We start from the raw sequence: 12,775 nt of genomic DNA on the forward strand, positions 1-12,775 counted from the left end.
GAGATAGCTGACTGAGTGATGGTAGGAATGGAGAGGAGAGAAGAGTGTATGGACTTGAGAGATAATAGGGATGAGATCAGTATGTATTTGCTTTGACCTGGGCTCTGAAGAAGGGGAAGAAGAAAGGTTAATGACCATGTTTCAGGCCTGTGGGGCTGGGTAACTGTTTGCATCAATCAAAAGATGGAAACTCAGAGGAGGGAAAGTTTGGGGGAAAGAGATGAGCTTAGTTTTGAACATACTAGTTTGAGATGTATGTGGGATAGCCAAGGGGAAATGTCAAGTAGAAGGTTGTTCTAAAAGTCAGAAGATAAATCTGGGCCAGACAAAGGTTTTGACAGATGAGAGCTATGAACTATTGAAGAAGGGAGTTGAAATTGTTGACAAGATAATGGCAAATGATAAAATAAATGCTATTTATCTGTAAAATGGGGATAATTTATCTGGAGTAATCATGCAGGTAACATGGCCAGAGGCTTGGAAAACTTTGACACATAAATGTGTAGACATGTAAGAGCATAGGATACATTATAAGCACAGGACACCCAGATATCTCACCTAAGATATGTGAGGTTGAGTGTTGATTCTAAGGCTCCCCTAGCTCTTCATAGAACAACTGCTATATTGGTGGTGATGGTGTTTCACCTGTGAGGGATGAGGTCCTGCAAGGTTGAAGGAAGCCCTGAGTAGAAGCGGACCAAATCTCTTATATCCCCAAAGATGTCACAGCCAAATTCCAGGATAATTACTTTATAAGTAATTATAAAAAAACTTCCTTTAGCCAGCTCCATTACCTGTATCTAATCAGTATAAGTTCCAGGCACAACTCCTTACTAAGCCACCAGTTCCTTCTTGCTACATTGCCCTAGGTTTTAGAATGATGACTAGGCATCTTGAGTATGCAGTTACCTATAAAGACTTAGCCTTGACTAAGACCCTCAGCACCTAGTTTACATAGTAGTCCCAAGAATTAAATGATGTAAGTCATAAAAATTCTTGATCCAGTGCTTGACATAAACTACGAATATAGTATACTAGAGACCTGGTGCATGATATTCATGCACTGGGGTTGGGGAGGGGTCCCTCAGCCCGATCTGGGCCCTCTTGCAGTCTGGGAGCCCTTGAGGGATGTCTGACTGATGGCTTAGGCCAGGGGTGGGCAAACTTTTTGACTCGAGGGCCACAATGGGTTCTTAAACTGGACCGGAGGGCCGGAACAAAAGCATGGATGGAGTGTTTGTGTGAACTAATATAAATTCAAAGTAAACATCATTACATAAAAGGGTACGGTCTTTTTTTTTTAGTTTTATTCATTTCAAATGGGCCGGATCCGGCCCGCGGGCCATAGTTTGCCCACCGCTGGCTTAGGCCCACTCCCCGCAGGGCTAAGCCATCAGTGGGACATCCTTAGAACTGTCATGGAGTTGGGAGAGGCTCCTGCCACCACTGCTGTGCTCGCCAGCTGTGAGCCCATCTCAGGGGCTCAGGGCTTCTGGCTGAGCAGCACTCCTCCTGTGGGAGTGCACTGACTACCAGAGGGCAGCTCCTGCATTGAGCGTTTGCCCCCTGGTGGTCAGTGTGCATCATAGCGACTGATGTTCCACCGTTTGGTCAATTTGCATATTAGCCTTTTATTATATAGGACTAGTAGCCCGGTGCACAAAAATTTGTGCACTCGGGGGTGAGGGTGAGGAGTGGGGCCAGACCCCTCAGCCCGACCTGCACCCTCTGTCATGTTCCGGGACCCCGGCCACTCCTGGCCTAGGCACAGGCCTACAGGCTTGGGCAGCCTGACTCCTGAGGCCCCAATTTATCAAGAGAACAAAGTCGCTGTTAGTTACAGCCCTCACAGAACCCAGTACACTGCATCTGTGCATACAACTGCCTTGTTCATGTGCCTGCTTCACCCTACTGAATTACTGACATCTTGAGGACATAGCTCTGTCTTATCCTCCTTCAACTTCGGTGCCTGGCCTGGTGCCATGGACTTGAGAGGGTTTGCTGAGTGAGTGAATAATGAGTGAGTGAATGAGTGAATGAATGAGGAGTAAGTGAATGAGCAAGCAGCTACCAGAGGGGATAGTTCGCACTCTGCTCTGAGCTGCCTGACACCAACCCCTGGAAGTTCCCGCCCTGCTCCTAGCGGCCCCACTCCCCTCTCCTGGCTGCATAGTTCATGCAGGGCAAAGGCTGCCCGGGTGTGCGTTTTGGCAAATCAGTGCATTAGCACCTATAGGCTGGGGATCCTCGCTGGAGGGTCATTTGTGGGTGTGGCCAGTGGCAGATCAGTGCATTAGCACCTGTAAGCCGGGAATCCCCGCTGGAGGGCTGTTTGTGGGCGTGGCCAGTGGAAGATCTGTGCATTAGCACCTGTCCGGGGATTCCTGCTGGAGGGCCGTTTGTGGGGGTGGCCAGTGGCCGATTGCCGGGGTTCCGCCACCAGTCCTGGGTCTGTTCCCATACGGGCCGCCTGCCACACGGGTCACAAATAGGCCCGGATGGCAGTGGGGCAGGCAGGATGGAGCTGTCCCGCCCTGCCTGCAGTATGCAAATTAGCCACCATCTTTGTTGGCAGTTAACTGCCATCTTGGCTGGTGATTAATTTGCATATCTCACTGATTAGCCAATGGGAAGGGTAGCAAAGTTATGGTTAATTACCATGTTTCTCTATTATTAGTTAGGATGTTAGCTGCTATTGCAGTTAATTCCTAGTACTTGCCATTGCTTTTACCACTGCTATAGTAGCTATTATTGTAAAAGAAGTAAAGACATTGGGGAGAGAGAAGGTATATGGAAGTTATGATGAGGTGGAAGAAATAATGGAGTGACAGGAAGCTTGCAGAGAGTAAAGTATTTGAATTTAAGCTTTAAGAGAGGAAATAGTTCTGAGTAATGGCAGGACTATAACACCCTAGAATGCACATAGGAGTATGAGTGATGTGAAATGAGAGATAGGAAAGGGAGCTGTGAGATGACAGTCATTAGCACTAGGAGGTCAAAGAAGTCAGAGTTTAGGGAATTGACTAAGTCATCCGTGGGATTATGGAGCTCTCCCAGGATGACAGCATGGCTTGAATTAGAAGAGACAATTGTGAATAAATGCTAACATCTTTAATAATAGAATAAAATACCTGAACTTTGTTGGTAGGATTCCCATTCCTCAGAGTGTCTCTAGATCCCATGGGTTCAGCAGAGTTATTATGTGCACTACGTATATTGTTGACAGATTCTCCCTATCCTCTAACTTCAGCAAGTGACTCTACTGGGCCAGCCACCAGAGACCTGCTAGGTATTTAGGCCTGACCTGGCTGTTTGGAATACGTCCAGTGTACTGTGTACCCATTCTTCCAGTTCAGGCAATCTGCTCTGGTTCCAGGAAGAAAGATCCCTTAGAACTATTTGACTGAACATCACGAAATCTGTTCTCATTCTAATTTAGAATGCAGAGACTTGTGTGGTGACTCACACATTTGAAAAGCTCAAATTAAGTAGTGGTGATCTCAACCATGATTCACTGATGAAAACTGGAAAGTGATTCATCTTTATATGCATGTCCTTGGAGTCACGGGGCTTAGAGGTCTTTTTCTGAACACACTGCACTTAAGGAAAGATGCTGGGCCCTCCTGTGGCGGTATTTTAGTAGTTGCACAGAATCATTCACTATATTTTCTTATAAGGCCATTTTCTTTAGCCCATTTTATTCCCATCTGTAATCTGCAAGATGCCCTTGTGCTATCATGACTCATTGCTAATAAATCAGCAAAGGCAATGATGCTCTCAGGCCAGGGTGGGGGTACACTTAGTAAATCTTTGGTGTGGATTTACAATTCTGTAATCTGTAGGGACCATTGCATCTTTCTTAGTATCTATTTGTTATCAAGGAATAACTCATTTTCTTAGAAGAATAATTGGGCTTAAATTAATTTATAAGATCCTAAGAGGAAATAATAATAAAAAGTACTAAAAAGTGAAGATGACTTATACCGTAACAAATAAACTCAGAGATTAAAGACTCTTGTGTAGCAGTAATAGCATTGTTCAGAATTAAAAATCAGTGTCCAAAAGATTCATCTGAAAAGGAAAGACCATATGACTTGACCACAATAAGCATTTATTTGTGCACCTACTCTGTGCCCAGTCATTGTGCTGATGCCCCAGGAGCTCTTCCTGTGAGCTTCCCTAGCACCTTACACTAATGCTCATGGTAGTTCTTATAAACGATCAATTCCAATGCCATTCGATATATCTGTGACTTCCTTTCTGGCCTATAATGTTTATAGCTAACATGTTACTGAACTTATTTTGTGCCTGGTACTGAGTCTAAGTACTAAAAATGTCTTAGCTTATTTAGTATTTATAGAAACCCAATTTTTATATAGAAAGAAACTAAAGCACAGAGACATGAAATATTTCCCAAGGTCACAGAGCATAAGATGGGTGACCCAGGGTCTAAAGCTAGGTAGAATTGCTTGAGTCCATTTTGTTCATCTCTCTCCTGTGTGCCTCTCTTTAAGTCTTTTTCTTATACACTGTTACAAGAAAGACAATGACGCTAGTACTGGGCGTCATCATATCTGGCCACTCAGCTTTCCTGCTTGTCTCCCTTTGGTCTTTTTTTTTTTTTTTTTCAAGAGAGAAAGGAAGGGAGGGGGGGAGAAGGAGGGAGAGAAGGAGGGAGAGGGAGAGGGAGAGGGAGAGGGAGAGGGAGAGAGAGAGGGAGAGGGAGAGGGAGAGGGAGAGGGAGAGGGAGAGGGACAGGGAGAGGGACAGGGAGAGGGAGAGGGAGAGGGACAGGGAGAGGGAGAGGGACAGGGAGAGGGAGAGGGAGAGGGAGAGGGAGAGAGGAATATTGATTGGTTGTCTCCGGTATGCATCCTGACAGGGGATCCAACCTGAAACCTGGTACGTGCCATAACTGGAAATCAAACCTGTGACCCTTCAATGCGTGGGGCAACCAACTGAGCCACACTGGCCAGGGCCCACAGTAATATTTTAAAACCATTAGATCAAATTACTATCTGTGCCAAATCCCCCAGTGGCTCCCCATCTCACTTAGAATAACATCCAAACTCCTATGAGGTCCTACATAATCTGTCTAGTGCCCGCATAATCTCATCTTTACCATTTCCTTTTCTTGTTCACGCCCCTCCACCTATATCATTCTTCTTGCTGTCCCCGGGATATAGCAACTCCTTCCTGCCTCAGGGGATGGAAAATTTCTTTTGTCTCTACAAGTAAGATTGTTTCCCTAGCATTTCTTTTGCTTCATTGGTATCTCTTCCTAAACATTATCTTTTCAAAGAAGCCTTTTCTGACCACCTATCTAGTATAGCTCACCCATTCCCAGTCTCTGACTTGCCCTTACTCCACTTCATAGCAATTAATCATTACCTGAAATTTTACATGACAATGCCACCTTCATGATGATAGGCAATTTATTGTCTTGTTCACAGCTGTATCTTGAGCACTGAGAACAAGTGCCTGGTTCCTGGTAGGCCCTCCATAAATATATGTTGAATGAATGCCTATCTAGTAATAGATATAAAATTTTTAAATGAGTGAATAAATGTATGCAGTCTTATAGATGAAACACAGATCATTTTAATATAGTGTGAAATGTTTATGAGTGCATAGAAGAGGAATTCTTAAGTATTTCGAAGTACAAAGAGTAATTAAAATTAAAAGTAAATGAAAAGTAAGACAGTAGCATTAGGGTAGGAGCATAAAATAGAATCAGCAATGAGGCTGTAAAAGACACATACCACAATATATTGATATAGTTCCAATCACTGGGACACAAACCTGATTCAAACCTTCCTAACTACCAGCAGCAAAAGGAATTTCAATCAATTTTACAAGTTATATCAGAGAAAAATAGTCCAATTGTTCAAGAAAAGCTTAGTCCAGGTTGAATTTTTTCTTAATGGAAAATATGTACAAAATATGCACTAGGTATATAAGAATATAATTATTTGCTGATATATGGACTTAGATTTTTATCTATAATCTGATGTTTTGAATTTTAATTTTTCATGCTCATACCCTAATTTGTTTCTAGTGAGAGTCGTGGTGGTTTGACTATTTTGCGTCTACTGAAGAGGAAGCCTACAGCCAGTAAAAAACATTTTTCTCACATTAATTTATGGACATCTACCTGTGGAATATGATGATCCTTTATGTAGCCCAGAAAAGCTAAGTGGGCAATTTCCTCAAGATTTTGAGTCTCATCTAGATGTTAAGTTGATAAGAGGAAAAAAAAGTAGATTTGTTTCTAAATGGATTGCAATCATTTCCACTAAAAATTGTGGTGCATTTATGCCAAGTATTTAGATGAATTATAAAATGTGGCAACAGAAGTTAGCATTTAGCAATAGAGAATAAATATCCTTTTTATAAAGACATGATATAAATAATTTTTGTTCTTGACTAATCATCTGGAGACTAACTTGAGTTATAAGTCGGGTGCATTTTCAAGCTCATTACAACTTCATGGGATTTGATGATTCCTGTGGAAATGTGATTTTTGTCTTCAAACTCTGTTAGTACATTTTAAATACCCAGGCAAGAGAAAATGTTAGAAAGGGTTGAGGATCTGTGACTGAGAAGCCCCACAATCTTATGGGAGTAGAGAAATAATGTCAAGAATGAGATCTTTGAATTATAGAAGTTCTGAAAGGACTGTCAAGCAGGGATGACTTATTTTGAAACAGAAAAAACCATGGTGATCATAAAACAGCCTCTGGAATTCAGTGGATCCCGACTTTGGATCCCCTTTCAACTACTTATAACCATGTGACTGTCAGCAAGTTATTTACTCTCTATGTCTGTTTCTTTATCAATAAAATGAGTACAATGATAACAATCTATTTCATAAGGTTATTGTAAGATTTTAACCAAATATTCATGTAAATGGTCTGGCACATGATGATTGCTATTATGATTAATGGCAGGCAAAGAATTGCTATTGTTTGATAAAGCAAGAAAGCAAAGGGACTGGCCATTAGCTTAATGTTTTACCAAGATTTGTATCTTTTGGAGTGACTAGCACATATTTATTGAATGAACAGATGAATGAATGTCTGGATACAATCTGTTTTTAAGCTGCTCATTCATTTACTCATTTATTCAGCAAATAATCATTATTGAGTACCAACTATAAAGAATGATGTGATGTGAATATTAGTCCCACTCCCAGTGGCCAAGAGGTTCTGCAGAGAGAAATTTGTTTCAGTATCCAAATCTTCAGCAACTCAAAGTGAAGTTTAGACTGCACTGAGTGCTATGCTATTTGCTTTAAAATACTTTGCTTATGCCAGGCAAATTAATTTCTCCAGGGAAGGCTCATTGTTTAGTGCATGAGTTAAAAATTTTCATGGTAATTAAGAAGCAAATTATACTGTATCATGTATCATCACAGATATTTAATGAATATCCGCTGGGTATGTTTACATGTGCTGGGCACCTCATGAATTTTTGAGTTTCTAAAGAGGTGTGAGAACAACTGGCTTAATAAATCCAGTGTTCTTATTAAATGTTTCATTGGTTTTATTATTTTGGAGTAACACCTGAGCCTGTTGGATCAAGAACTAATGGTTCTCCCTAATCAAGTGTTTGCAGAAATAGTTGAAACAGAAGCCATTAAAATAAACTACAAACTTTAGCTGACTATATGAATTGTCCCAGCAAAGCTGAGATAGTAACAAAATACCATATATTGAGCTCTTAGATTGTGACAGGACCTGTTTTAAATGACTTACCTATATTACTTTATATAATAATCAGAATAATCCTATGGAGGATTAGATACCATAATCACCCTCATTTTACAGAATAGTTAAGAAACTCGCTGATCAGTACTAGTAAGTGGTGATACTGGACTATACACATGGACAATCTTCCCTCAGAGACTATCCTCTTAACCAGGATGATGTAATAGTACTAGTAGAATAAATTATCAGTAGAATTAGTAGAGTGGTAGCAGCAGCTTAATATTGAGAAGCAGTATGGCTGATGGTTGAGAGTAAAGACTCTGGAGCCATACTGCCTTGGTTCAAATCCTAGCTCCAATTCTAACAATAAGTGAGACCTTAGGCAAGTCACATAATCTCTTTGGGCTTCATGTTTCTCATTTATGAAATAGGTATTGGGGAAGGATTAGATGATATAATACATGTACTCAGAATAGAGCCTGGCACATGATAAGTGCTCAATAAGTGTTAGCTGTTAATATTTATATTATTGCTATCTGTTCTGTACCCTTAAAGAGATTAAGAAAGACCTGCATGAGGAGTCCCTTTTTATTTTTCTCTTTGCCCATCTTTAACATCTATATTATCCTTTCTTAGTTTTGTATGCTTCTCCTTTTCCTCATCTTAGGATGCATTTTGTAAGGAAATCTGATTTGCTAGTTCCTGGAGATTTATGCCTTACCTGTCTAGATATATTATAAATTTCTCCAGAGTATGTTCAGCAACATATTGCAAATATTCAGCTTGGTAGATGATGAGACAAGACAGTCTTGGAGTAACAAGAATATAGAAATTGCATATGTATTTGTGTAAAGGGGAAAGAGGGCCAGGCAGACCCAACTTAGAGGAATAAAGGGCGAATTTTCTCAGCTAGTTAGAGCAAGCTGGCCATCCACATGGACAACTCAGAAAAACAGGATTAAGTCTCCAGCAAAGAGAGTGATGTTGGGGCTGTGCTTTGATCCTTGAGAAGAAAGGGTGGGGGTAGGGAGAGGAGATACTGGTGAAAGCAGGTAATATGTGCGTTGAGACTGGATTGCCTTGCTTATAAAAAAGCAATGAAAACCTCAGTTCCTCAGTTACGCTAGCCACACTTAAAGCACTTAATAGGCCCGTGTGGGTAGTACTTACAGTATTGGACAATACAGTGTAGAACATTCCATCATCACAGAAGGTTCTACTGGTCCAGACAGTACTTGGAACACAGTGGTTGCTCAATAAATATTAGCTGACTGGAAGAGTTGATGGAACAAAAGCTCTTTTCAGTTGGCGAGTGATCTGGGTATATTGGAGAGCTTCCATTTTCGTGATGGCTTCTAAACAAATACTTCCGTGGAGGACCCTTTGTTCTAAGGGTGCACAATGAATTTGTATTGTTGGTCATGTTGTAGGAATTTGTGTTTCCTTGTGGCCACTGTTACTGCAATTAAATAAACCTTTCTTTTTGACTATAGTAAATAGGGTGACTTTATATAATTCTATGATCCTGTTTGTTCTTTCTTTTTCCCAACAGACCCCTCAACCTTTTAATTTCCCATTCAAAACCAATATGGGACTACACCTAGGAACATTTTGTGAAATGAGTATGTGTTAGGGAAACAATGTGAGGGGTGTGTGTGTGTGTGTGTGTGTGTGTGTGTGTGTGTGAGAGAGAGAGAGAGAGAGAGAGAGAGAGAGAGAGAGAGAGAGAGTATGGGTTGGTTGTGAGCAGATTTGGCAGTCAAAAGATTTGTAATTCACTTGCAGTGGTTTCCCAAGCAACCTGTGTGGATGACAAAAAGCTGCTTTTAAGGAGTAAACGTCACTTTTCTTCTTCTTCTTCTTCTTTTTTTTATTTGCCTTTAGTTTGTATACTGTGTTTCTTATTTTTAAACTTCACTGCTAATTGATTCATTTATTAGTCTCTAAACTAATAATCACATTATTTAAATCAGTGCCTTACATTTGAATCCTTCTCCTCAGGTTACCCACAGTGTTTATCGATGTTTATTTGTGTTGTCTCACATGCCCTACAATGTTCTCGGAGGGCTAATAGGACAGATATAATTCTGCCAACTTCGTGGGAAAACTTCAGAGCAGAATATTTTGTGTGAGTGGCTCATTTCCAGTTACATAGCTTATAAGCAGGAAAATAGTGCTAGAACACGGGGCTTCTGACTCTGACTCTTTTACACTCTGCTGCCTAATTTGAAGGGAGACACAAGATCAATAGGTAGTAGCAGATATAGACATTAATAAAAGCCAGTTTCCTCAATGGCCTTTTCCAACTAGGTCATGAAGACTTATAAGAACATTAATATCATGATCTGTGGTCTAATATATACTTTTTGTAGTATGAACTGCAAGGCAGCTGACAGAGCACGGCTCTGCTCCTTGGACTTAGAAACTGCCTGAGGGATGAACATTCTCTCTGTGCTGATGATTTCTATTGATAAGTAACCCAAAGCTTTTGTTCTACAAGCCTGGACTAGAACTAGGACTTTCATAAATGCCTAGTCATAGGTCACCCATTGTTCTTGTAGCACAGTCCCACTTGCTGATCACTGAGTCAGCCTACCATTGCTGAATTTTTCAGTTGCCCCCATCAATCAGAAATTGGATTTTTATTGCTAGGGCCCAACAGAAAAGGTTGTTCTTATAAATGAAAACTACCCATTTGCTTACCTTCTGGAAGGAGATATGTCTATGGCTAAATCCATGTTAAAGGAACTTGAGAAACAGTGAATTTTGAGATTTGTGTTGCTAGCCTCTTAAATATATTTTATTATTCAACTAGTATAATATTATGAATATATTCAAATAAGAAATATTCATAAACAGACTAATCACCGATATATTCGATATGATTCCTCCATCTTTTTTCTTTTTCTTAAGTAAAGCTCTTTCATGTAACTTTAATATAAGAATTGAAATATAATTATTTGCTCTCTAAAGATACATTTATGATGCTATTAAATCACAAAACTCTAGACTAGGTCCTATGAGGTTAGCTTTAATTACTAAGTTAAAACCCAGTTTTGCATAGAGGTTTTCAAATGTTCTGGCTTCTCAAAGCTCTTAGTGTCTCAGTAACTTTTTTATGGCACTCCAAAAGAAATACCTAACATTCTGCTCATTACATAGTTAAATCCAAATGGCATAATACATATCTTTGTTCTAACAGCCCAGTGTCTTTGGACATTACAGAACTTTTTAAATGTTGGAATCGGATTGGACACAGTCATTATCATTTTGTGTTCTACATTAATTTTTGCATGGTACTTGCATTTTAACAACAACTGGTAAAACTTAGCTTTTTAAGATGTCATGGAAAGGAATGTAGTGATCTAATGCTGAAATTGTGAACTACCTCAAAGTAGTAGTTCACAGTGTCCAATAGATACAAATGGCATTTGGAATCTGACCCCTATTCTCATGTAAACTTGGCTGTCATTTAACATTATCATTTTCCTCACCTGCAAAATAGGATAATCAACTCTACACACAGAATATTGTAGGAACTAATTAGTGGAATCACTTGCATAATAAAAACTTGGCACATGGTCAGTATTATTCAAGAAACATTTTGGCCTACTAATTAATAGTAAGAGTTACTGAGTAGTTGAAGATTTTATTTGCACTCAAACTTGATAACTAAGTTGCATGACAGTGGTTGTATTTGAAATAAAAGTTTAAGTTATTCAGAATATTTCAGAAGTTATCAGAAACCAAAATTTAAGTGGAGGAACTATTAGGTTTAGATTTCAGTTTGAGTTTTACTACTCACTAGAAAAGTAATGTGGTCTCCCTTTCCTCATCTTCAAAATGGCGCAAACAGTATCATGACAGGTGTAATATTAGATATAATTTCCACTTTTCTGTAAAAGTAAAGGACACTCGATAAATGTGAGTTTTCTTTCTTCCTGTGCTTTAGAGATTGTTTTTCCAATGAGACTGAATTTTATGAGATGCTCAACCATTGAGCTACACTAGCTGGGCCAATCAACTTACTTTAAAAATAAGTACTTATTAACAGTTGTATTTGTTTTAATACAATTGAATTCTTTTCTTAAAACAGATTTATTTGTTTATAGATGGTGCACAGTTTTGTAGATTCCCCAATTGGGTAGCTCTAGTTCTTAGAAAACAGGTTCCTTAATTTTTTCAATAAGAATTTTTTTCAAAATGAGTTACTCCTTCTTGCCTGACTCAAATCTCCCTGGTTTTAATTTAAGTTTCTTAATCTCACATTCCATTCTTGAACTTGAAAAGCAGCTCTTCAGCCTTCTTGGTATAATCTTAGCAATGATTGTACAGAGTGTGTCAATCTTGGTATAATGGTATTGGTAGAATGTTATTTTAGTAAGATCTGCCTCTCTCTCTTCTTAACACCGTATTGATCTATAGAGCTCAGTGCTCAGAATGGGATCCTGCAACGGGAGGTGAGGCACACCAAATGGCAAGACTTACTCATGGAAAATAAATGGAAAGTAGGCAATGAGGGATTGGCAAGGGTAGGAAGTAGATATTTGGGGAATTCTCTTAAATTTGGACTCTTTACTAAGTCTAAAACTTAGTACTTGTTCAGTAATTTTCTGCATTTTTAAAAGAAATAGATAACTAGCTTTCTTTATGGAATTATGTTCACGTTCCATGCCTAGAGATAAAAAAAACAATGGACTAATGTTTATGTACAGTCACATATTCCATGTTATTCTCAGCATCGTTGTTTCTCTATCTTGAGATTTCTAGTTCTATTTAGGAATTATCCACAAATAAATAATGATTACATTAAAATCCATGGGGCAGGTGAGGAAGGAATGATGGAAAAGACAAATATCCATATCTTAATAGTAGTTGAACTTAGATGAGCTCTGTATGACTTTACTTTATAATTTCCACTTTTCTGTAGTTTTAGATTATCTTTGAAAAGTAAATGAGTATTTGTAAATCGAAACATGAGTTTGTTATATTTTATGTAATCAAAGAAATCAGATGGATGCATCAAGTACTATGGTCAGTCTGTTTCTTCAAACTATTTTTAGTCA

This window comes from Myotis myotis, unplaced genomic scaffold (genome assembly GCF_014108235.1).
Source record: "Myotis myotis isolate mMyoMyo1 unplaced genomic scaffold, mMyoMyo1.p scaffold_m19_p_2, whole genome shotgun sequence".
Taxonomy (NCBI): domain Eukaryota; kingdom Metazoa; phylum Chordata; class Mammalia; order Chiroptera; family Vespertilionidae; genus Myotis; species Myotis myotis.